The sequence below is a fragment of the Hyla sarda genome, unplaced genomic scaffold (genome assembly GCF_029499605.1).
Source record: "Hyla sarda isolate aHylSar1 unplaced genomic scaffold, aHylSar1.hap1 scaffold_2019, whole genome shotgun sequence".
Lineage (NCBI taxonomy): Eukaryota > Metazoa > Chordata > Amphibia > Anura > Hylidae > Hyla > Hyla sarda.
The window spans coordinates 5,684-30,558 of record NW_026608681.1 but is presented as its reverse complement, the minus strand read 5'-3'; the positions used below and the strand labels follow the sequence as shown (position 1 = coordinate 30,558).

Here is a 24,875-nt window from a genome sequence, read left to right as displayed (position 1 = left end):
TAACTAGAGACAGGCAGGCAGCTATGTGCAACAAAGGTAGGCGTGTTGTTTTCATATGCAGATCTGAAATATTGTCTTATATGCAAGAGGAGGAGTGATGGGGGTTCAGGCAAAAGCCAGGCTATGGATTGCATTGCTAAATGCTCCATCAGAGTGCAATGGTCGCCTGTCCTTTTTTTAAGTGATGATGTGGGTTTAGCCTGTGCTGTATGTATGTATGGGTGGCTGACTGCCACCCACCCAGAAAGTGTATGGGAGGCTGGTTGGCTGCCAGCCTTCCTTCCATTCCTATGAGTAATGTGAGTGCTCATGAAGGGGACATGGTTGGGTCCACCCCTTTCCCGGTTATCCCCTCTAGACCTTTTGGCTTAGATCAAGTGTAAAAAAAGAAAGGATCTTGCGACAGATCGCATCCTGAGGCACGTTTTTTTTTGTGTGAATACTTGCACTTGGGTGACTTGTGAGCACATACTGATACATACGTTCCCTATCTGGGGACCATAAATTAAATGGATTTTTGAGAAAGGGAGCTGATTTGGAAGCTTGCTTCTGTCGCCCTATGCATTGACCCGATGTGGCAGTATCTTCGGGTAGTGAACAGTGCACCACCCCATTCCAGTGTTAAACAAGAAAGATTCTCATTTAATCCTCCGTGGGTGAGAATTTGAGTTTGAGAATTGGAGACCAAAATGATGAGTTGCACTGACTGGTTTATGAACGTCTATTCATTTAGCGTTTTAATGACCATGTTTGCACACTGATTGGTGTAAAAAAATAAAATAAAACTAAATAATAATAATCTAGCACACCTGTGCAGGTTTGACATGACATGACAGGTAGCTGTCTTGTGGGTGGTGCTGAATCCTGTTAAATGACATGAGGGTCTCATGCCTATACACAAGGGTGTGTCATTGCTGTTGCTTGACCATGCATTGGTTTCTGTGGTCAGTGAATGATAAAAACAAAATTTACCATCCATTGATGGATGGGAAATCCGCCATGAGGCATTTGTTTTTAGAAACTGCTGCTCACAACCAATGTTGCAATGGAGTGTCTCCATCTGCTGGTGGTATTGGAAAGGCATTAGTGCTATGACAGGGTCTGAAGAAGAAGAAGAAGAAGACGGAAAAAAATATATATAAAAAGAAAAAGAGAGAGAGAGAGAGAGACTGACTTAGTGAGCGAGTGAGTGAGAGAGTGAGAGTGAGTGAGAGTGAATGAGTGAGTGAGTGATTGAGTGAGTGAGTGAGTGAGAACAAATGAGTTAAAGCAAGTGAGTGAGAGAGATCGAATGAATGAAAGTCTGAATGACAGAAAGAAAAAAGGATGAAGAAAGAAGCATGAAGAAAAAAAAATGTATATGGAGTTGCTGACATGAGTGCAATCTACAAAGCCGTTGAGGCTGATCCTCATGGGAGGATTATTGCACCAGGACCCTTAGCACTTTTAAAATGCCATTCAATGCCACGGGCTAGATGTAAACTGCAGATGACCATGTTGTGGTAGTTACCATGGATACCCAAGTGATGTGTGAGCTAACACATAGGCCCAACAGATTCCAAGAAGGCCAGAATCACCAGCGGCACCACCATCGATTGTCAGGTCACCCGGATTCAGCAAATACCAGAGTCCAAAATGATGCAGGTTTATACTGTTAATTTTCAGTTTATCGTTACAGTTGGTGTTATTCCATGTCGGAAGGGACGCAGCTACAGCCAGTGGGGTAACTAGAGACAGGCAGGCAGCTATGTGCAACAAAGGTAGGCGTGTTGTTTTCATATGCAGATCTGAAATATTGTCTTATATGCAAGAGGAGGAGTGATGGGGGTTCAGGCAAAAGCCAGGCTATGGATTGCATTGCTAAATGCTCCATCAGAGTGCAATGGTCGCCTGTCCTTTTTTTAAGTGATGATGTGGGTTTAGCCTGTGCTGTATGTATGTATGGGTGGCTGACTGCCACCCACCCAGAAAGTGTATGGGAGGCTGGTTGGCTGCCAGCCTTCCTTCCATTCCTATGAGTAATGTGAGTGCTCATGAAGGGGACATGGTTGGGTCCACCCCTTTCCCGGTTATCCCCTCTAGGCCTTTTGGCTTAGATCAAGTGTAAAAAAAGAAAGGATCTTGCGACAGATCGCATCCTGAGGCACGTTTTTTTTTGTGTGAATACTTGCACTTGGGTGACTTGTGAGCACGTACTGATACATACGTTCCCTATATGGGGACCACAAATTAAATGGATTTTTGAGAAAGGGAGCTGATTTGGAAGCTTGCTTCTGTCGCCCTATGCATTGACCCGATGTGGCAGTATCTTCGGGTAGTGAACAGTGCACCACCCCATTCCAGTGTTAAACAAGAAAGATTCTCATTTAATCCTCCGTGGGTGAGAATTTGAGTTTGAGAATTGGAGACCAAAATGATGAGTTGCACTGACTGGTTTATGAACGTCTATTCATTTAGCGTTTTAATGACCATGTTTGCACACTGATTGGTGTAAAAAAATAAAATAAAACTAAATAATAATAATCTAGCACACCTGTGCAGGTTTGACATGACATGACAGGTAGCTGTCTTGTTGGTGGTGCTGAATCCTGTTAAATGACATGAGGGTCTCATGCCTATACACAAGGGTGTGTCATTGCTGTTGCTTGACCATGCATTGGTTTCTGTGGTCAGTGAATGATAAAAACAAAATTTACCATCCATTGATGGATGGGAAATCCGCCATGAGGCATTTGTTTTTAGAAACTGCTGCTCACAACCAATGTTGCAATGGAGTGTCTCCATCTGCTGGTGGTATTGGAAAGGCATTAGTGCTATGACAGGGTCTGAAGAAGAAGAAGAAGAAGAAGAAGAAGAAGAAGACGGAAAAAAATATATATAAAAAGAAAAAGAGAGAGAGAGAGAGAGACTGACTTAGTGAGCGAGTGAGTGAGAGAGTGAGAGTGAGTGAGAGTGAATGAGTGAGTGAGTGATTGAGTGAGTAAGTGAGTGAGTGAGAACAAATGAGTTAAAGCAAGTGAGTGAGAGAGATCGAATGAATGAAAGTCTGAATGACAGAAAGAAAAAAGGATGAAGAAAGAAGCATGAAGAAAAAAAAATGTATATGGAGTTGCTGACATGAGTGCAATCTACAAAGCCGTTGAGGCTGATCCTCATGGGAGGATTATTGCACCAGGACCCTTAGCACTTTTAAAATGCCATTCAATGCCACGGGCTAGATGTAAACTGCAGATGACCATGTTGTGGTAGTTACCATGGATACCCAAGTGATGTGTGAGCTAACACATAGGCCCAACAGATTCCAAGAAGGCCAGAATCACCAGCGGCACCACCATCGATTGTCAGGTCACCCGGATTCAGCAAATACCAGAGTCCAAAATGATGCAGGTTTATACTGTTAATTTTCAGTTTATCGTTACAGTTGGTGTTATTCCATGTCGGAAGGGACGCAGCTACAGCCAGTGGGGTAACTAGAGACAGGCAGGCAGCTATGTGCAACAAAGGTAGGCGTGTTGTTTTCATATGCAGATCTGAAATATTGTCTTATATGCAAGAGGAGGAGTGATGGGGGTTCAGGCAAAAGCCAGGCTATGGATTGCATTGCTAAATGCTCCATCAGAGTGCAATGGTCGCCTGTCCTTTTTTTAAGTGATGATGTGGGTTTAGCCTGTGCTGTATGTATGTATGGGTGGCTGACTGCCACCCACCCAGAAAGTGTATGGGAGGCTGGTTGGCTGCCAGCCTTCCTTCCATTCCTATGAGTAATGTGAGTGCTCATGAAGGGGACATGGTTGGGTCCACCCCTTTCCCGGTTATCCCTTCTAGGCCTTTTGGCTTAGATCAAGTGTAAAAAAAGAAAGGATCTTGCGACAGATCGCATCCTGAGGCACGTTTTTTTTTGTGAGAATACTTGCACTTGGGTGACTTGTGAGCACATACTGATACATACGTTCCCTATCTGGGGACCATAAATTAAATGGATTTTTGAGAAAGGGAGCTGGTTTGGAAGCTTGCTTCTGTCGCCCTATGCATTGACCCGATGTGGCAGTATCTTCGGGTAGTGAACAGTGCACCACCCCATTCCAGTGTTAAACAAGAAAGATTCTCATTTAATCCTCCGTGGGTGAGAATTTGAGTTTGAGAATTGGAGACCAAAATGATGAGTTGCACTGACTGGTTTATGAACGTCTATTCATTTAGCGTTTTAATGACCATGTTTGCACACTGATTGGTGTAAAAAAATAAAATAAAACTAAATAATAATAATCTAGCACACCTGTGCAGGTTTGACATGACATGACAGGTAGCTGTCTTGTGGGTGGTGCTGAATCCTGTTAAATGACATGAGGGTCTCATGCCTATACACAAGGGTGTGTCATTGCTGTTGCTTGACCATGCATTGGTTTCTGTGGTCAGTGAATGATAAAAACAAAATTTACCATCCATTGATGGATGGGAAATCCGCCATGAGGCATTTGTTTTTAGAAACTGCTGCTCACAACCAATGTTGCAATGGAGTGTCTCCATCTGCTGGTGGTATTGGAAAGGCATTAGTGCTATGACAGGGTCTGAAGAAGAAGAAGAAGAAGACGGAAAAAAATATATATAAAAAGAAAAAGAGAGAGAGAGAGAGAGACTGACTTAGTGAGCGAGTGAGTGAGAGAGTGAGAGTGAGTGAGAGTGAATGAGTGAGTGAGTGATTGAGTGAGTGAGTGAGTGAGTGAGAACAAATGAGTTAAAGCAAGTGAGTGAGAGAGATCGAATGAATGAAAGTCTGAATGACAGAAAGAAAAAAGGATGAAGAAAGAAGCATGAAGAAAAAAAAATGTATATGGAGTTGCTGACATGAGTGCAATCTACAAAGCCGTTGAGGCTGATCCTCATGGGAGGATTATTGCACCAGGACCCTTAGCACTTTTAAAATGCCATTCAATGCCACGGGCTAGATGTAAACTGCAGATGACCATGTTGTGGTAGTTACCATGGATACCCAAGTGATGTGTGAGCTAACACATAGGCCCAACAGATTCCAAGAAGGCCAGAATCACCAGCGGCACCACCATCGATTGTCAGGTCACCCGGATTCAGCAAATACCAGAGTCCAAAATGATGCAGGTTTATACTGTTAATTTTCAGTTTATCGTTACAGTTGGTGTTATTCCATGTCGGAAGGGACGCAGCTACAGCCAGTGGGGTAACTAGAGACAGGCAGGCAGCTATGTGCAACAAAGGTAGGCGTGTTGTTTTCATATGCAGATCTGAAATATTGTCTTATATGCAAGAGGAGGAGTGATGGGGGTTCAGGCAAAAGCCAGGCTATGGATTGCATTGCTAAATGCTCCATCAGAGTGCAATGGTCGCCTGTCCTTTTTTTAAGTGATGATGTGGGTTTAGCCTGTGCTGTATGTATGTATGGGTGGCTGACTGCCACCCACCCAGAAAGTGTATGGGAGGCTGGTTGGCTGCCAGCCTTCCTTCCATTCCTATGAGTAATGTGAGTGCTCATGAAGGGGACATGGTTGGGTCCACCCCTTTCCCGGTTATCCCCTCTAGGCCTTTTGGCTTAGATCAAGTGTAAAAAAAGAAAGGATCTTGCGACAGATCGCATCCTGAGGCACGTTTTTTTTTGTGTGAATACTTGCACTTGGGTGACTTGTGAGCACATACTGATACATACGTTCCCTATCTGGGGACCATAAATTAAATGGATTTTTGAGAAAGGGAGCTGATTTGGAAGCTTGCTTCTGTCGCCCTATGCATTGACCCGATGTGGCAGTATCTTCGGGTAGTGAACAGTGCACCACCCCATTCCAGTGTTAAACAAGAAAGATTCTCATTTAATCCTCCGTGGGTGAGAATTTGAGTTTGAGAATTGGAGACCAAAATGATGAGTTGCACTGACTGGTTTATGAACGTCTATTCATTTAGCGTTTTAATGACCATGTTTGCACACTGATTGGTGTAAAAAAATAAAATAAAACTAAATAATAATAATCTAGCACACCTGTGCAGGTTTGACATGACATGACAGGTAGCTGTCTTGTGGGTGGTGCTGAATCCTGTTAAATGACATGAGGGTCTCATGCCTATACACAAGGGTGTGTCATTGCTGTTGCTTGACCATGCATTGGTTTCTGTGGTCAGTGAATGATAAAAACAAAATTTACCATCCATTGATGGATGGGAAATCCGCCATGAGGCATTTGTTTTTAGAAACTGCTGCTCACAACCAATGTTGCAATGGAGTGTCTCCATCTGCTGGTGGTATTGGAAAGGCATTAGTGCTATGACAGGGTCTGAAGAAGAAGAAGAAGAAGAAGAAGACGGAAAAAAATATATATAAAAAGAAAAAGAGAGAGAGAGAGAGAGACTGACTTAGTGAGCGAGTGAGTGAGAGAGTGAGAGTGAGTGAGAGTGAATGAGTGAGTGAGTGATTGAGTGAGTGAGTGAGTGAGTGAGTGAGAACAAATGAGTTAAAGCAAGTGAGTGAGAGAGATCGAATGAATGAAAGTCTGAATGACAGAAAGAAAAAAGGATGAAGAAAGAAGCATGAAGAAAAAAAAATGTATATGGAGTTGCTGACATGAGTGCAATCTACAAAGCCGTTGAGGCTGATCCTCATGGGAGGATTATTGCACCAGGACCCTTAGCACTTTTAAAATGCCATTCAATGCCACGGGCTAGATGTAAACTGCAGATGACCATGTTGTGGTAGTTACCATGGATACCCAAGTGATGTGTGAGCTAACACATAGGCCCAACAGATTCCAAGAAGGCCAGAATCACCAGCGGCACCACCATCGATTGTCAGGTCACCCGGATTCAGCAAATACCAGAGTCCAAAATGATGCAGGTTTATACTGTTAATTTTCAGTTTATCGTTACAGTTGGTGTTATTCCATGTCGGAAGGGACGCAGCTACAGCCAGTGGGGTAACTAGAGACAGGCAGGCAGCTATGTGCAACAAAGGTAGGCGTGTTGTTTTCATATGCAGATCTGAAATATTGTCTTATATGCAAGAGGAGGAGTGATGGGGGTTCAGGCAAAAGCCAGGCTATGGATTGCATTGCTAAATGCTCCATCAGAGTGCAATGGTCGCCTGTCCTTTTTTTAAGTGATGATGTGGGTTTAGCCTGTGCTGTATGTATGTATGGGTGGCTGACTGCCACCCACCCAGAAAGTGTATGGGAGGCTGGTTGGCTGCCAGCCTTCCTTCCATTCCTATGAGTAATGTGAGTGCTCATGAAGGGGACATGGTTGGGTCCACCCCTTTCCCGGTTATCCCCTCTAGGCCTTTTGGCTTAGATCAAGTGTAAAAAAAGAAAGGATCTTGCGACAGATCGCATCCTGAGGCACGTTTTTTTTTGTGTGAATACTTGCACTTGGGTGACTTGTGAGCACATACTGATACATACGTTCCCTATCTGGGGACCATAAATTAAATGGATTTTTGAGAAAGGGAGCTGATTTGGAAGCTTGCTTCTGTCGCCCTATGCATTGACCCGATGTGGCAGTATCTTTGGGTAGTGAACAGTGCACCACCCCATTCCAGTGTTAAACAAGAAAGATTCTCATTTAATCCTCCGTGGGTGAGAATTTGAGTTTGAGAATTGGAGACCAAAATGATGAGTTGCACTGACTGGTTTATGAACGTCTATTCATTTAGCGTTTTAATGACCATGTTTGCACACTGATTGGTGTAAAAAAATAAAATAAAACTAAATAATAATAATCTAGCACACCTGTGCAGGTTTGACATGACATGACAGGTAGCTGTCTTGTGGGTGGTGCTGAATCCTGTTAAATGACATGAGGGTCTCATGCCTATACACAAGGGTGTGTCATTGCTGTTGCTTGACCATGCATTGGTTTCTGTGGTCAGTGAATGATAAAAACAAAATTTACCATCCATTGATGGATGGGAAATCCGCCATGAGGCATTTGTTTTTAGAAACTGCTGCTCACAACCAATGTTGCAATGGAGTGTCTCCATCTGCTGGTGGTATTGGAAAGGCATTAGTGCTATGACAGGGTCTGAAGAAGAAGAAGAAGAAGAAGAAGAAGAAGAAGACGGAAAAAAAAATATATAAAAAGAAAAAGAGAGAGAGAGAGAGACTGACTTAGTGAGCGAGTGAGTGAGAGAGTGAGAGTGAGTGAGAGTGAATGAGTGAGTGATTGAGTGAGTGAGTGAGTGAGAACAAATGAGTTAAAGCAAGTGAGTGAGAGAGATCGAATGAATGAAAGTCTGAATGACAGAAAGAAAAAAGGATGAAGAAAGAAGCATGAAGAAAAAAAAATGTATATGGAGTTGCTGACATGAGTGCAATCTACAAAGCCGTTGAGGCTGATCCTCATGGGAGGATTATTGCACCAGGACCCTTAGCACTTTTAAAATGCCATTCAATGCCACGGGCTAGATGTAAACTGCAGATGACCATGTTGTGGTAGTTACCATGGATACCCAAGTGATGTGTGAGCTAACACATAGGCCCAACAGATTCCAAGAAGGCCAGAATCACCAGCGGCACCACCATCGATTGTCAGGTCACCCGGATTCAGCAAATACCAGAGTCCAAAATGATGCAGGTTTATACTGTTAATTTTCAGTTTATCGTTACAGTTGGTGTTATTCCATGTCGGAAGGGACGCAGCTACAGCCAGTGGGGTAACTAGAGACAGGCAGGCAGCTATGTGCAACAAAGGTAGGCGTGTTGTTTTCATATGCAGATCTGAAATATTGTCTTATATGCAAGAGGAGGAGTGATGGGGGTTCAGGCAAAAGCCAGGCTATGGATTGCATTGCTAAATGCTCCATCAGAGTGCAATGGTCGCCTGTCCTTTTTTTAAGTGATGATGTGGGTTTAGCCTGTGCTGTATGTATGTATGGGTGGCTGACTGCCACCCACCCAGAAAGTGTATGGGAGGCTGGTTGGCTGCCAGCCTTCCTTCCATTCCTATGAGTAATGTGAGTGCTCATGAAGGGGACATGGTTGGGTCCACCCCTTTCCCGGTTATCCCCTCTAGGCCTTTTGGCTTAGATCAAGTGTAAAAAAAGAAAGGATCTTGCGACAGATCGCATCCTGAGGCACGTTTTTTTTTGTGTGAATACTTGCACTTGGGTGACTTGTGAGCACATACTGATACATACGTTCCCTATCTGGGGACCATAAATTAAATGGATTTTTGAGAAAGGGAGCTGATTTGGAAGCTTGCTTCTGTCGCCCTATGCATTGACCCGATGTGGCAGTATCTTCGGGTAGTGAACAGTGCACCACCCCATTCCAGTGTTAAACAAGAAAGATTCTCATTTAATCCTCCGTGGGTGAGAATTTGAGTTTGAGAATTGGAGACCAAAATGATGAGTTGCACTGACTGGTTTATGAACGTCTATTCATTTAGCGTTTTAATGACCATGTTTGCACACTGATTGGTGTAAAAAAATAAAATAAAACTAAATAATAATAATCTAGCACACCTGTGCAGGTTTGACATGACATGACAGGTAGCTGTCTTGTGGGTGGTGCTGAATCCTGTTAAATGACATGAGGGTCTCATGCCTATACACAAGGGTGTGTCATTGCTGTTGCTTGACCATGCATTGGTTTCTGTGGTCAGTGAATGATAAAAACAAAATTTACCATCCATTGATGGATGGGAAATCCGCCATGAGGCATTTGTTTTTAGAAACTGCTGCTCACAACCAATGTTGCAATGGAGTGTCTCCATCTGCTGGTGGTATTGGAAAGGCATTAGTGCTATGACAGGGTCTGAAGAAGAAGAAGAAGAAGACGGAAAAAAATATATATAAAAAGAAAAAGAGAGAGAGACTGACTTAGTGAGCGAGTGAGTGAGAGAGTGAGAGTGAGTGAGAGTGAATGAGTGAGTGATTGAGTGAGTGAGTGAGTGAGTGAGAACAAATGAGTTAAAGCAAGTGAGTGAGAGAGATCGAATGAATGAAAGTCTGAATGACAGAAAGAAAAAAGGATGAAGAAAGAAGCATGAAGAAAAAAAAATGTATATGGAGTTGCTGACATGAGTGCAATCTACAAAGCCGTTGAGGCTGATCCTCATGGGAGGATTATTGCACCAGGACCCTTAGCACTTTTAAAATGCCATTCAATGCCACGGGCTAGATGTAAACTGCAGATGACCATGTTGTGGTAGTTACCATGGATACCCAAGTGATGTGTGAGCTAACACATAGGCCCAACAGATTCCAAGAAGGCCAGAATCACCAGCGGCACCACCATCGATTGTCAGGTCACCCGGATTCAGCAAATACCAGAGTCCAAAATGATGCAGGTTTATACTGTTAATTTTCAGTTTATCGTTACAGTTGGTGTTATTCCATGTCGGAAGGGACGCAGCTACAGCCAGTGGGGTAACTAGAGACAGGCAGGCAGCTATGTGCAACAAAGGTAGGCGTGTTGTTTTCATATGCAGATCTGAAATATTGTCTTACATGCAAGAGGAGGAGTGATGGGGGTTCAGGCAAAAGCCAGGCTATGGATTGCATTGCTAAATGCTCCATCAGAGTGCAATGGTCGCCTGTCCTTTTTTTAAGTGATGATGTGGGTTTAGCCTGTGCTGTATGTATGTATGGGTGGCTGACTGCCACCCACCCAGAAAGTGTATGGGAGGCTGGTTGGCTGCCAGCCTTCCTTCCATTCCTATGAGTAATGTGAGTGCTCATGAAGGGGACATGGTTGGGTCCACCCCTTTCCCGGTTATCCCCTCTAGGCCTTTTGGCTTAGATCAAGTGTAAAATAAGAAAGGATCTTGCGACAGATCGCATCCTGAGGCACGTTTTTTTTTGTGTGAATACTTGCACTTGGGTGACTTGTGAGCACATACTGATACATACGTTCCCTATCTGGGGACCATAAATTAAATGGATTTTTGAGAAAGGGAGCTGATTTGGAAGCTTGCTTCTTTCGCCCTATGCATTGACCCGATGTGGCAGTATCTTCGGGTAGTGAACAGTGCACCACCCCATTCCAGTGTTAAACAAGAAAGATTCTCATTTAATCCTCCGTGGGTGAGAATTTGAGTTTGAGAATTGGAGACCAAAATGATGAGTTGCACTGACTGGTTTATGAACGTCTATTCATTTAGCGTTTTAATGACCATGTTTGCACACTGATTGGTGTAAAAAAATAAAATAAAACTAAATAATAATAATCTAGCACACCTGTGCAGGTTTGACATGACATGACAGGTAGCTGTCTTGTGGGTGGTGCTGAATCCTGTTAAATGACATGAGGGTCTCATGCCTATACACAAGGGTGTGTCATTGCTGTTGCTTGACCATGCATTGGTTTCTGTGGTCAGTGAATGATAAAAACAAAATTTACCATCCATTGATGGATGGGAAATCCGCCATGAGGCATTTGTTTTTAGAAACTGCTGCTCACAACCAATGTTGCAATGGAGTGTCTCCATCTGCTGGTGGTATTGGAAAGGCATTAGTGCTATGACAGGGTCTGAAGAAGAAGAAGAAGAAGAAGAAGAAGAAGACGGAAAAAAATATATATAAAAAGAAAAAAAGAGAGAGAGAGAGAGACTGACTTAGTGAGCGAGTGAGTGAGAGAGTGAGAGTGAGTGAGAGTGAATGAGTGAGTGAGTGATTGAGTGAGTGAGTGAGTGAGTGAGAACAAATGAGTTAAAGCAAGTGAGTGAGAGAAATCGAATGAATGAAAGTCTGAATGACAGAAAGAAAAAAGTATGAAGAAAGAAGCATGAAGAAAAAAAAATGTATATGGAGTTGCTGACATGAGTGCAATCTACAAAGCCGTTGAGGCTGATCCTCATGGGAGGATTATTGCACCAGGACCCTTAGCACTTTTAAAATGCCATTCAATGCCACGGGCTAGATGTAAACTGCAGATGACCATGTTGTGGTAGTTACCATGGATACCCAAGTGATGTGTGAGCTAACACATAGGCCCAACAGATTCCAAGAAGGCCAGAATCACCAGCGGCACCACCATTGATTGTCAGGTCACCCGGATTCAGCAAATACCAGAGTCCAAAATGATGCAGGTTTATACTGTTAATTTTCAGTTTATCGTTACAGTTGGTGTTATTCCATGTCGGAAGGGACGCAGCTACAGCCAGTGGGGTAACTAGAGACAGGCAGGCAGCTATGTGCAACAAAGGTAGGCGTGTTGTTTTCATATGCAGATCTGAAATATTGTCTTATATGCAAGAGGAGGAGTGATGGGGGTTCAGGCAAAAGCCAGGCTATGGATTGCATTGCTAAATGCTCCATCAGAGTGCAATGGTCGCCTGTCCTTTTTTTAAGTGATGATGTGGGTTTAGCCTGTGCTGTATGTATGTATGGGTGGCTGACTGCCACCCACCCAGAAAGTGTATGGGAGGCTGGTTGGCTGCCAGCCTTCCTTCCATTCCTATGAGTAATGTGAGTGCTCATGAAGGGGACATGGTTGGGTCCACCCCTTTCCCGGTTATCCCCTCTAGGCCTTTTGGCTTAGATCAAGTGTAAAAAAAAGAAAGGATCTTGCGACAGATCGCATCCTGAGGCACGTTTTTTTTTGTGTGAATACTTGCACTTGGGTGACTTGTGAGCACATACTGATACATACGTTCCCTATCTGGGGACCATAAATTAAATGGATTTTTGAGAAAGGGAGCTGATTTGGAAGCTTGCTTCTGTCGCCCTATGCATTGACCCGATGTGGCAGTATCTTCGGGTAGTGAACAGTGCACCACCCCATTCCAGTGTTAAACAAGAAAGATTCTCATTTAATCCTCCGTGGGTGAGAATTTGAGTTTGAGAATTGGAGACCAAAATGATGAGTTGCACTGACTGGTTTATGAACGTCTATTCATTTAGCGTTTTAATGACCATGTTTGCACACTGATTGGTGTAAAAAAATAAAATAAAACTAAATAATAATAATCTAGCACACCTGTGCAGGTTTGACATGACATGACAGGTAGCTGTATTGTGGGTGGTGCTGAATCCTGTTAAATGACATGAGGGTCTCATGCCTATACACAAGGGTGTGTCATTGCTGTTGCTTGACCATGCATTGGTTTCTGTGGTCAGTGAATGATAAAAACAAAATTTACCATCCATTGATGGATGGGAAATCCGCCATGAGGCATTTGTTTTTAGAAACTGCTGCTCACAACCAATGTTGCAATGGAGTGTCTCCATCTGCTGGTGGTATTGGAAAGGCATTAGTGCTATGACAGGGTCTGAAGAAGAAGAAGAAGAAGAAGAAGACGGAAAAAAATATATATAAAAAGAAAAAGAGAGAGAGAGAGAGACTGACTTAGTGAGCGAGTGAGTGAGAGAGTGAGAGTGAGTGAGAGTGAATGAGTGAGTGAGTGATTGAGTGAGTGAGTGAGTGAGAACAAATGAGTTAAAGCAAGTGAGTGAGAGAGATCGAATGAATGAAAGTCTGAATGACAGAAAGAAAAAAGGATGAAGAAAGAAGCATGAAGAAAAAAAAATGTATATGGAGTTGCTGACATGAGTGCAATCTACAAAGCCGTTGAGGCTGATCCTCATGGGAGGATTATTGCACCAGGACCCTTAGCACTTTTAAAATGCCATTCAATGCCACGGGCTAGATGTAAACTGCAGATGACCATGTTGTGGTAGTTACCATGGATACCCAAGTGATGTGTGAGCTAACACATAGGCCCAACAGATTCCAAGAAGGCCAGAATCACCAGCGGCACCACCATCGATTGTCAGGTCACCCGGATTCAGCAAATACCAGAGTCCAAAATGATGCAGGTTTATACTGTTAATTTTCAGTTTATCGTTACAGTTGGTGTTATTCCATGTCGGAAGGGACGCAGCTACAGCCAGTGGGGTAACTAGAGACAGGCAGGCAGCTATGTGCAACAAAGGTAGGCGTGTTGTTTTCATATGCAGATCTGAAATATTGTCTTACATGCAAGAGGAGGAGTGATGGGGGTTCAGGCAAAAGCCAGGCTATGGATTGCATTGCTAAATGCTCCATCAGAGTGCAATGGTCGCCTGTCCTTTTTTTAAGTGATGATGTGGGTTTAGCCTGTGCTGTATGTATGTATGGGTGGCTGACTGCCACCCACCCAGAAAGTGTATGGGAGGCTGGTTGGCTGCCAGCCTTCCTTCCATTCCTATGAGTAATGTGAGTGCTCATGAAGGGGACATGGTTGGGTCCACCCCTTTCCCGGTTATCCCCTCTAGGCCTTTTGGCTTAGATCAAGTGTAAAAAAAGAAAGGATCTTGCGACAGATCGCATCCTGAGGCACGTTTTTTTTTTGTGTGAATACTTGCACTTGGGTGACTTGTGAGCACATACTGATACATACGTTCCTTATCTGGGGACCATAAATTAAATGGATTTTTGAGAAAGGGAGCTGATTTGGAAGCTTGCTTCTGTCGCCCTATGCATTGACCCGATGTGGCAGTATCTTCGGGTAGTGAACAGTGCACCACCCCATTACAGTGTTAAACAAGAAAGATTCTCATTTAATCCTCCGTGGGTGAGAATTTGAGTTTGAGAATTGGAGACCAAAATGATGAGTTGCACTGACTGGTTTATGAACGTCTATTCATTTAGCGTTTTAATGACCATGTTTGCACACTGATTGGTGTAAAAAAATAAAATAAAACTAAATAATAATAATCTAGCACACCTGTGCAGGTTTGACATGACATGACAGGTAGCTGTCTTGTGGGTGGTGCTGAATCCTGTTAAATGACATGAGGGTCTCATGCCTATACACAAGGGTGTGTCATTGCTGTTGCTTGACCATGCATTGGTTTCTGTGGTCAGTGAATGATAAAAACAAAATTTACCATCCATTGATGGATGGGAAATCCGCCATGAGGCATTTGTTTTTAGAAACTGCTGCTCACAACCAATGTTGCAATGGAGTGTCTCCATCTGCTGGTGGTATTGGAAAGGCATTAGTGCTATGACAGGGTCTGAAGAAGAAGAAGAAGAAGACGGAAAAAAATATATATAAAAAGAAAAAGAGAGAGAGAGAGAGAGACTGACTTAGTGAGCGAGTGAGTGAGAGAGTGAGAGTGAGTGAGAGTGAATGAGTGAGTGAGTGATTGAGTGAGTGAGTGAGTGAGTGAGAACAAATGAGTTAAAGCAAGTGAGTGAGAGAGATCGAATGAATGAAAGTCTGAATGACAGAAAGAAAAAAGGATGAAGAAAGAAGCATGAAGAAAAAAAAATGTATATGGAGTTGCTGACATGAGTGCAATCTACAAAGCCGTTGAGGCTGATCCTCATGGGAGGATTATTGCACCAGGACCCTTAGCACTTTTAAAATGCCATTCAATGCCACGGGCTAGATGTAAACTGCAGATGACCATGTTGTGGTAGTTACCATGGATACCCAAGTGATGTGTGAGCTAACACATAGGCCCAACAGATTCCAAGAAGGCCAGAATCACCAGCGGCACCACCATCGATTGTCAGGTCACCCGGATTCAGCAAATACCAGAGTCCAAAATGATGCAGGTTTATACTGTTAATTTTCAGTTTATCGTTACAGTTGGTGTTATTCCATGTCGGAAGGGACGCAGCTACAGCCAGTGGGGTAACTAGAGACAGGCAGGCAGCTATGTGCAACAAAGGTAGGCGTGTTGTTTTCATATGCAGATCTGAAATATTGTCTTATATGCAAGAGGAGGAGTGATGGGGGTTCAGGCAAAAGCCAGGCTATGGATTGCATTGCTAAATGCTCCATCAGAGTGCAATGGTCGCCTGTCCTTTTTTTAAGTGATGATGTGGGTTTAGCCTGTGCTGTATGTATGTATGGGTGGCTGACTGCCACCCACCCAGAAAGTGTATGGGAGGCTGGTTGGCTGCCAGCCTTCCTTCCATTCCTATGAGTAATGTGAGTGCTCATGAAGGGGACATGGTTGGGTCCACCCCTTTCCCGGTTATCCCCTCTAGGCCTTTTGGCTTAGATCAAGTGTAAAAAAAGAAAGGATCTTGCGACAGATCGCATCCTGAGGCACGTTTTTTTTTGTGTGAATACTTGCACTTGGGTGACTTGTGAGCACATACTGATACATACGTTCCCTATCTGGGGACCATAAATTAAATGGATTTTTGAGAAAGGGAGCTGATTTGGAAGCTTGCTTCTGTCGCCCTATGCATTGACCCGATGTGGCAGTATCTTCGGGTAGTGAACAGTGCACCACCCCATTCCAGTGTTAAACAAGAAAGATTCTCATTTAATCCTCCGTGGGTGAGAATTTGAGTTTGAGAATTGGAGACCAAAATGATGAGTTGCACTGACTGGTTTATGAACGTCTATTCATTTAGCGTTTTTATGACCATGTTTGCACACTGATTGGTGTAAAAAAATAAAATAAAACTAAATAATAATAATCTAGCACACCTGTGCAGGTTTGACATGACATGACAGGTAGCTGTCTTGTGGGTGGTGCTGAATCCTGTTAAATGACATGAGGGTCTCATGCCTATACACAAGGGTGTGTCATTGCTGTTGCTTGACCATGCATTGGTTTCTGTGGTCAGTGAATGATAAAAACAAAATTTACCATCCATTGATGGATGGGAAATCCGCCATGAGGCATTTGTTTTTAGAAACTGCTGCTCACAACCAATGTTGCAATGGAGTGTCTCCATCTGCTGGTGGTATTGGAAAGGCATTAGTGCTATGACAGGGTCTGAAGAAGAAGAAGAAGAAGACGGAAAAAAATATATATAAAAAGAAAAAGAGAGAGAGAGAGAGAGACTGACTTAGTGAGCGAGTGAGTGAGAGAGTGAGAGTGAGTGAGAGTGAATGAGTGAGTGAGTGATTGAGTGAGTGAGTGAGTGAGTGAGTGAGAACAAATGAGTTAAAGCAAGTGAGTGAGAGAGATCGAATGAATGAAAGTCTGAATGACAGAAAGAAAAAAGGATGAAGAAAGAAGCATGAAGAAAAAAAAATGTATATGGAGTTGCTGACATGAGTGCAATCTACAAAGCCGTTGAGGCTGATCCTCATGGGAGGATTATTGCACCAGGACCCTTAGCACTTTTAAAATGCCATTCAATGCCACGGGCTAGATGTAAACTGCAGATGACCATGTTGTGGTAGTTACCATGGATACCCAAGTGATGTGTGAGCTAACACATAGGCCCAACAGATTCCAAGAAGGCCAGAATCACCAGCGGCACCACCATCGATTGTCAGGTCACCCGGATTCAGCAAATACCAGAGTCCAAAATGATGCAGGTTTATACTGTTAATTTTCAGTTTATCGTTACAGTTGGTGTTATTCCATGTCGGAAGGGACGCAGCTACAGCCAGTGGGGTAACTAGAGACAGGCAGGCAGCTATGTGCAACAAAGGTAGGCGTGTTGTTTTCATATGCAGATCTGAAATATTGTCTTATATGCAAGAGGAGGAGTGATGGGGGTTCAGGCAAAAGCCAGGCTATGGATTGCATTGCTAAATGCTCCATCAGAGTGCAATGGTCGCCTGTCCTTTTTTTAAGTGATGATGTGGGTTTAGCCTGTGCTGTATGTATGTATGGGTGGCTGACTGCCACCCACCCAGAAAGTGTATGGGAGGCTGGTTGGCTGCCAGCCTTCCTTCCATTCCTATGAGTAATGTGAGTGCTCATGAAGGGGACATGGTTGGGTCCACCCCTTTCCCGGTTATCCCCTCTAGGCCTTTTGGCTTAGATCAAGTGTAAAAAAAGAAAGGATCTTGCGACAGATTGCATCCTGAGGCACGTTTTTTTTTGTGTGAATACTTGCACTTGGGTGACTTGTGAGCACATACTATACATACGTTCCCTATCTGGGCACCATAAATTAAATGGATTTTTGAGAAAGGGAGCTGATTTGGAAGCTTGCTTCTGTCGCCCTATGCATTGACCCGATGTGGCAGTATCTTCGGGTAGTGAACAGTGCACCACCCCATTCCAGTGTTAAACAAGAAAGATTCTCATTTAATCCTCCGTGGGTGAGAATTTGAGTTTGAGAATTGGAGACCAAAATGATGAGTTGCACTGACTGGTTTATGAACGTCTATTCATTTAGCGTTTTAATGACCATGTTTGCACATTGATTGGTGTAAAAAAATAAAATAAAACTAAATAATAATAATCTAGCACACCTGTGTAGGTTTGACATGACATGACAGGTAGCTGTCTTGTGGGTGGTGCTGAATCCTGTTAAATGACATGAGGGTCTCATGCCTATACACAAGGGTGTGTCATTGCTGTTGCTTGACCATGCATTGGTTTCTGTGGTCAGTGAATGATAAAAACAAAATTTACCATCCATTGATGGATGGGAAATCCGCCATGAGGCATTTGTTTTTAGAAACTGCTGCTCACAACCAATGTTGCAATGGAGTGTCTCCATCTGCTGGTGGTATTGGAAAGGCATTAGTGCTATGACAGGGTCTGAAGAAGAAGAAGAAGAAGACGGAAAAAAATATATATAAAAAGAAAAAGAGAGAGAGAGAGAGAGACTGACTTAGTGAGCGAGTGAGTGAGAGAGTGAGAGTGAGTGAGAGTGAATGAGTGAGTGATTGAGTGAGTGAGTGAGTGAGTGAGAACAAATGAGTTAAAGCAAGTGAGTGAGAGAGATCGAATGAATGAAAGTCTGAATGACAGAAAGAAAAAAGGATGAAGAAAGAAGCATGAAGAAAAAAAAATGTATATGGAGTTGCTGACATGAGTGCAATCTACAAAGCCGTTGAGGCTGATCCTCATGGGAGGATTATTGCACCAGGACCCTTAGCACTTTTAAAATGCCATTCAATGCCACGGGCTAGATGTAAACTGCAGATGACCATGTTGTGGTAGTTACCATGGATACCCAAGTGATGTGTGAGCTAACACATAGGCCCAACAGATTCCAAGAAGGCCAGAATCACCAGCGGCACCACCATCGATTGTCAGGTCACCCGGATTCAGCAAATACCAGAGTCCAAAATGATGCAGGTTTATACTGTTAATTTTCAGTTTATCGTTACAGTTGGTGTTATTCCATGTCGGAAGGGACGCAGCTACAGCCAGTGGGGTAACTAGAGACAGGCAGGCAGCTATGTGCAACAAAGGTAGGCGTGTTGTTTTCATATGCAGATCTGAAATATTGTCTTACATGCAAGAGGAGGAGTTTTGGGGGTTCAGGCAAAAGCCAGGCTATGGATTGCATTGCTAAATGCTCCATCAGAGTGCAATGGTCGCCTGTCCTTTTTTTAAGTGATGATGTGGGTTTAGCCTGTGCTGTATGTATGTATGGGTGGCTGACTGCCACCCACCCAGAAAGTGTATGGGAGGCTGGTTGGCTGCCAGCCTTCCTTCCATTCCTATGAGTAATGTGAGTGCTCATGAAGGGGACATGGTTGGGTCCACCCCTTTCCCGGTTATCCCCTCTAGGCCTTTTGGCTTAGATCAAGTGTAAAAAAAGAAAGGATCTTGCGACAGATCGCATCCTGAGGCACGTTTTTTTTTGTGTGAATACTTGCACTTGGGTGACTTGTGAGCACATACTGATACATACGTTCCTTATCTGGGGACCATAAATTAAATGGATTTTTGAGAAAGGGAGCTGATTTGGAAGCTTGCTTCTGTCGCCCTATGCATTGACCCGATGTGGCAGTATCTTCGGGTAGTGAACAGTGCACCACCCCATTCCAGTGTTAAACAAGAAAGATTCTCATTTAATCCTCCGTGGGTGAGAATTTGAGTTTGAGAATTGGAGACCAAAATGATGAGTTGCACTGACTGGTTTATGAACGTCTATTCATTTAGCGTTTTAATGACCATGTTTGCACACTGATTGGTGTAAAAAAATAAAATAAAACTAAATAATAATAATCTAGCACACCTGTGCAGGTTTGACATGACATGACAGGTAGCTGTCTTGTGGGTGGTGCTGAATCCTGTTAAATGACATGAGGGTCTCATGCCTATACACAAGGGTGTGTCATTGCTGTTGCTTGACCATGCATTGGTTTCTGTGGTCAGTGAATGATAAAAACAAAATTTACCATCCATTGATGGATGGGAAATCCGCCATGAGGCATTTGTTTTTAGAAACTGCTGCTCACAACCAATGTTGCAATGGAGTGTCTCCATCTGCTGGTGGTATTGGAAAGGCATTAGTGCTATGACAGGGTCTGAAGAAGAAGAAGAAGACGGAAAAAAATATATATAAAAAGAAAAAGAGAGAGAGAGAGAGAGACTGACTTAGTGAGCGAGTGAGTGAGAGAGTGAGAGTGAGTGAGAGTGAATGAGTGAGTGAGTGATTGAGTGAGTGAGTGAGTGAGTGAGAACAAATGAGTTAAAGCAAGTGAGTGAGAGAGATCGAATGAATGAAAGTCTGAATGACAGAAAGAAAAAAGGATGAAGAAAGAAGCATGAAGAAAAAAAAATGTATATGGAGTTGCTGACATGAGTGCAATCTACAAAGCCGTTGAGGCTGATCCTCATGGGAGGATTATTGCACCAGGACCCTTAGCACTTTTAAAATGCCATTCAATGCCACGGGCTAGATGTAAACTGCAGATGACCATGTTGTGGTAGTTACCATGGATACCCAAGTGATGTGTGAGCTAACACATAGGCCCAACAGATTCCAAGAAGGCCAGAATCACCAGCGGCACCACCATCGATTGTCAGGTCACCCGGATTCAGCAAATACCAGAGTCCAAAATGATGCAGGTTTATACTGTTAATTTTCAGTTTATCGTTACAGTTGGTGTTATTCCATGTCGGAAGGGACGCAGCTACAGCCAGTGGGGTAACTAGAGACAGGAAGGCAGCTATGTGCAACAAAGGTAGGCGTGTTGTTTTCATATGCAGATCTGAAATATTGTCTTATATGCAAGAGGAGGAGTGATGGGGGTTCAGGCAAAAGCCAGGCTATGGATTGCATTGCTAAATGCTCCATCAGAGTGCAATGGTCGCCTGTCCTTTTTTTAAGTGATGATGTGGGTTTAGCCTGTGCTGTATGTATGTATGGGTGGCTGACTGCCACCCACCCAGAAAGTGTATGGGAGGCTGGTTGGCTGCCAGCCTTCCTTCCATTCCTATGAGTAATGTGAGTGCTCATGAAGGGGACATGGTTGGGTCCACCCCTTTCCCGGTTATCCCCTCTAGGCCTTTTGGCTTAGATCAAGTGTAAAAAAAGAAAGGATCTTGCGACAGATCGCATCCTGAGGCACGTTTTTTTTTGTGTGAATACTTGCACTTGGGTGACTTGTGAGCACATACTGATACATACGTTCCCTATCTGGGGACCATAAATTAAATGGATTTTTGAGAAAGGGAGCTGATTTGGAAGCTTGCTTCTGTCGCCCTATGCATTGACCCGATGTGGCAGTATCTTCGGGTAGTGAACAGTGCACCACCCCATTCCAGTGTTAAACAAGAAAGATTCTCATTTAATCCTCCGTGGGTGAGAATTTGAGTTTGAGAATTGGAGACCAAAATGATGAGTTGCACTGACTGGTTTATGAACGTCTATTCATTTAGCGTTTTAATGACCATGTTTGCACACTGATTGGTGTAAAAAAATAAAATAAAACTAAATAATAATAATCTAGCACACCTGTGCAGGTTTGACATGACATGACAGGTAGCTGTCTTGTGGGTGGTGCTGAATCCTGTTAAATGACATGAGGGTCTCATGCCTATACACAAGGGTGTGTCATTGCTGTTGCTTGACCATGCATTGGTTTCTGTGGTCAGTGAATGATAAAAACAAAATTTACCATCCATTGATGGATGGGAAATCCGCCATGAGGCATTTGTTTTTAGAAACTGCTGCTCACAACCAATGTTGCAATGGAGTGTCTCCATCTGCTGGTGGTATTGGAAAGGCATTAGTGCTATGACAGGGTCTGAAGAAGAAGAAGAAGAAGAAGAAGAAGAAGAAGAAGACGGAAAAAAATATATATAAAAAGAAAAAGAGAGAGAGAGAGAGAGACTGACTTAGTGAGCGAGTGAGTGAGAGAGTGAGAGTGAGTGAGAGTGAATGAGTGAGTGAGTGATTGAGTGAGTGAGTGAGTGAGTGAGAACAAATGAGTTAAAGCAAGTGAGTGAGAGAGATCGAATGAATGAAAGTCTGAATGACAGAAAGAAAAAAGGATGAAGAAAGAAGCATGAAGAAAAAAAAATGTATATGGAGTTGCTGACATGAGTGCAATCTACAAAGCCGTTGAGGCTGATCCTCATGGGAGGATTATTGCACCAGGACCCTTAGCACTTTTAAAATGCCATTCAATGCCACGGGCTAGATGTAAACTGCAGATGACCATGTTGTGGTAGTTACCATGGATACCCAAGTGATGTGTGAGCTAACACATAGGCCCAACAGATTCCAAGAAGGCCAGAATCACCAGCGGCACCACCATCGATTGTCAGGTCACCCGGATTCAGCAAATACCAGAGTCCAAAATGATGCAGGTTTATACTGTTAATTTTCAGTTTATCGTTACAGTTGGTGTTATTCCATGTCGGAAGGGACGCAGCTACAGCCAGTGGGGTAACTAGAGACAGGCAGGCAGCTATGTGCAACAAAGGTAGGCGTGTTGTTTTCATATGCAGATCTGAAATATTGTCTTATATGCAAGAGGAGGAGTGATGGGGGTTCAGGCAAAAGCCAGGCTATGGATTGCATTGCTAAATGCTCCATCAGAGTGCAATGGTCGCCTGTCCTTTTTTTAAGTGATGATGTGGGTTTAGCCTGTGCTGTATGTATGTATGGGTGGCTGACTGCCACCCACCCAGAAAGTGTATGGGAGGCTGGTTGGCTGCCAGCCTTCCTTCCATTCCTATGAGTAATGTGAGTGCTCACTAAGGGGACATGGTTGGGTCCACCCCTTTCCCGGTTATCCCCTCTAGGCCTTTTGGCTTAGATCAAGTGTAAAAAAAGAAAGGATCTTGCGACAGATCGCATCCTGAGGCACGTTTTTTTTTGTGTGAATACTTGCACTTGGGTGACTTGTGAGCACATACTGATACATACGTTCCCTATCTGGGGACCATAAATTAAATGGATTTTTGAGAAAGGGAGCTGATTTGGAAGCTTGCTTCTGTCGCCCTATGCATTGACCCGATGTGGCAGTATCTTCGGGTAGTGAACAGTGCACCACCCCATTCCAGTGTTAAACAAGAAAGATTCTCATTTAATCCTCCGTGGGTGAGAATTTGAGTTTGAGAATTGGAGACCAAAATGATGAGTTGCACTGACTGGTTTATGAACGTCTATTCATTTAGCGTTTTAATGACCATGTTTGCACACTGATTGGTGTAAAAAAATAAAATAAAACTAAATAATAATAATCTAGCACACCTGTGCAGGTTTGACATGACATGACAGGTAGCTGTCTTGTGGGTGGTGCTGAATCCTGTTAAATGACATGAGGGTCTCATGCCTATACACAAGGGTGTGTCATTGCTGTTGCTTGACCATGCATTGGTTTCTGTGGTCAGTGAATGATAAAAACAAAATTTACCATCCATTGATGGATGGGAAATCCGCCATGAGGCATTTGTTTTTAGAAACTGCTGCTCACAACCAATGTTGCAATGGAGTGTCTCCATCTGCTGGTGGTATTGGAAAGGCATTAGTGCTATGACAGGGTCTGAAGAAGAAGAAGAAGAAGAAGACGGAAAAAAATATATATAAAAAGAAAAAGAGAGAGAGAGAGAGAGAGACTGACTTAGTGAGCGAGTGAGTGAGAGAGTGAGAGTGAGTGAGAGTGAATGAGTGAGTGAGTGATTGAGTGAGTGAGTGAGTGAGTGAGAACAAATGAGTTAAAGCAAGTGAGTGAGAGAGATCGAATGAATGAAAGTCTGAATGACAGAAAGAAAAAAGGATGAAGAAAGAAGCATGAAGAAAAAAAAATGTATATGGAGTTGCTGACATGAGTGCAATCTACAAAGCCGTTGAGGCTGATCCTCATGGGAGGATTATTGCACCAGGACCCTTAGCACTTTTAAAATGCCATTCAATGCCACGGGCTAGATGTAAACTGCAGATGACCATGTTGTGGTAGTTACCATGGATACCCAAGTGATGTGTGAGCTAACACATAGGCCCAACAGATTCCAAGAAGGCCAGAATCACCAGCGGCACCACCATCGATTGTCAGGTCACCCGGATTCAGCAAATACCAGAGTCCAAAATGATGCAGGTTTATACTGTTAATTTTCAGTTTATCGTTACAGTTGGTGTTATTCCATGTCGGAAGGGACGCAGCTACAGCCAGTGGGGTAACTAGAGACAGGCAGGCAGCTATGTGCAACAAAGGTAGGCGTGTTGTTTTCATATGCAGATCTGAAATATTGTCTTATATGCAAGAGGAGGAGTGATGGGGGTTCAGGCAAAAGCCAGGCTATGGATTGCATTGCTAAATGCTCCATCAGAGTGCAATGGTCGCCTGTCCTTTTTTAAGTGATGATGTGGGTTTAGCCTGTGCTGTATGTATGTATGGGTGGCTGACTGCCACCCACCCAGAAAGTGTATGGGAGGCTGGTTGGCTGCCAGCCTTCCTTCCATTCCTATGAGTAATGTGAGTGCTCATGAAGGGGACATGGTTGGGTCCACCCCTTTCCCGGTTATCCCCTCTAGGCCTTTTGGCTTAGATCAAGTGTAAAAAAAGAAAGGATCTTATCTGGCAGGGGAGATACCATGATCACTACGGTCTGAAGAACTCCAAGCATTGTGGTAGAGATTTTGCGTAGTACGATTGCAGTACTTTTCGTTCTTATTAGAACCGCATTTCTCTAGAGCATACCACCTGAAGATCGTCTCCTGCCTGCCTCGGAACATCTGAAGAAGGAGAAGATCTTGAAGACTGCAGCTCCGGAAGAAGCCGACGAAGAACCTGGAAGAAGGGAATCGGCGGTG

The 24,875-nt window shown here is 43.5% G+C and overlaps 14 pseudogenes; all 14 read left to right on the top strand.

The window, feature by feature from the left end:
* The first annotated feature begins 347 nt into the window (after positions 1 to 347).
* Positions 348 to 611, top strand: LOC130317781 (U2 spliceosomal RNA; annotated as a pseudogene).
* A 1,460-nt stretch (positions 612 to 2,071) lies between these two features.
* LOC130317774 (U2 spliceosomal RNA) lies at positions 2,072 to 2,335 on the top strand (annotated as a pseudogene).
* A 1,479-nt stretch (positions 2,336 to 3,814) lies between these two features.
* Positions 3,815 to 4,078, top strand: LOC130317763 (U2 spliceosomal RNA; annotated as a pseudogene).
* Positions 4,079 to 5,542: 1,464 nt separating this feature from the next.
* LOC130317755 (U2 spliceosomal RNA) lies at positions 5,543 to 5,806 on the top strand (annotated as a pseudogene).
* Positions 5,807 to 7,280: 1,474 nt separating this feature from the next.
* LOC130317780 (U2 spliceosomal RNA) lies at positions 7,281 to 7,544 on the top strand (annotated as a pseudogene).
* Positions 7,545 to 9,013: 1,469 nt separating this feature from the next.
* Positions 9,014 to 9,277, top strand: LOC130317754 (U2 spliceosomal RNA; annotated as a pseudogene).
* Positions 9,278 to 10,729: 1,452 nt separating this feature from the next.
* On the top strand, positions 10,730 to 10,993 carry LOC130317750 (U2 spliceosomal RNA; annotated as a pseudogene).
* Positions 10,994 to 12,469: 1,476 nt separating this feature from the next.
* Positions 12,470 to 12,734, top strand: LOC130317772 (U2 spliceosomal RNA; annotated as a pseudogene).
* A 1,464-nt stretch (positions 12,735 to 14,198) lies between these two features.
* Positions 14,199 to 14,463, top strand: LOC130317778 (U2 spliceosomal RNA; annotated as a pseudogene).
* Positions 14,464 to 15,927: 1,464 nt separating this feature from the next.
* On the top strand, positions 15,928 to 16,191 carry LOC130317752 (U2 spliceosomal RNA; annotated as a pseudogene).
* Positions 16,192 to 17,659: 1,468 nt separating this feature from the next.
* On the top strand, positions 17,660 to 17,922 carry LOC130317779 (U2 spliceosomal RNA; annotated as a pseudogene).
* Positions 17,923 to 19,382: 1,460 nt separating this feature from the next.
* On the top strand, positions 19,383 to 19,646 carry LOC130317777 (U2 spliceosomal RNA; annotated as a pseudogene).
* Positions 19,647 to 21,107: 1,461 nt separating this feature from the next.
* Positions 21,108 to 21,371, top strand: LOC130317751 (U2 spliceosomal RNA; annotated as a pseudogene).
* Positions 21,372 to 22,853: 1,482 nt separating this feature from the next.
* On the top strand, positions 22,854 to 23,117 carry LOC130317783 (U2 spliceosomal RNA; annotated as a pseudogene).
* Positions 23,118 to 24,875: the final 1,758 nt, after the last annotated feature.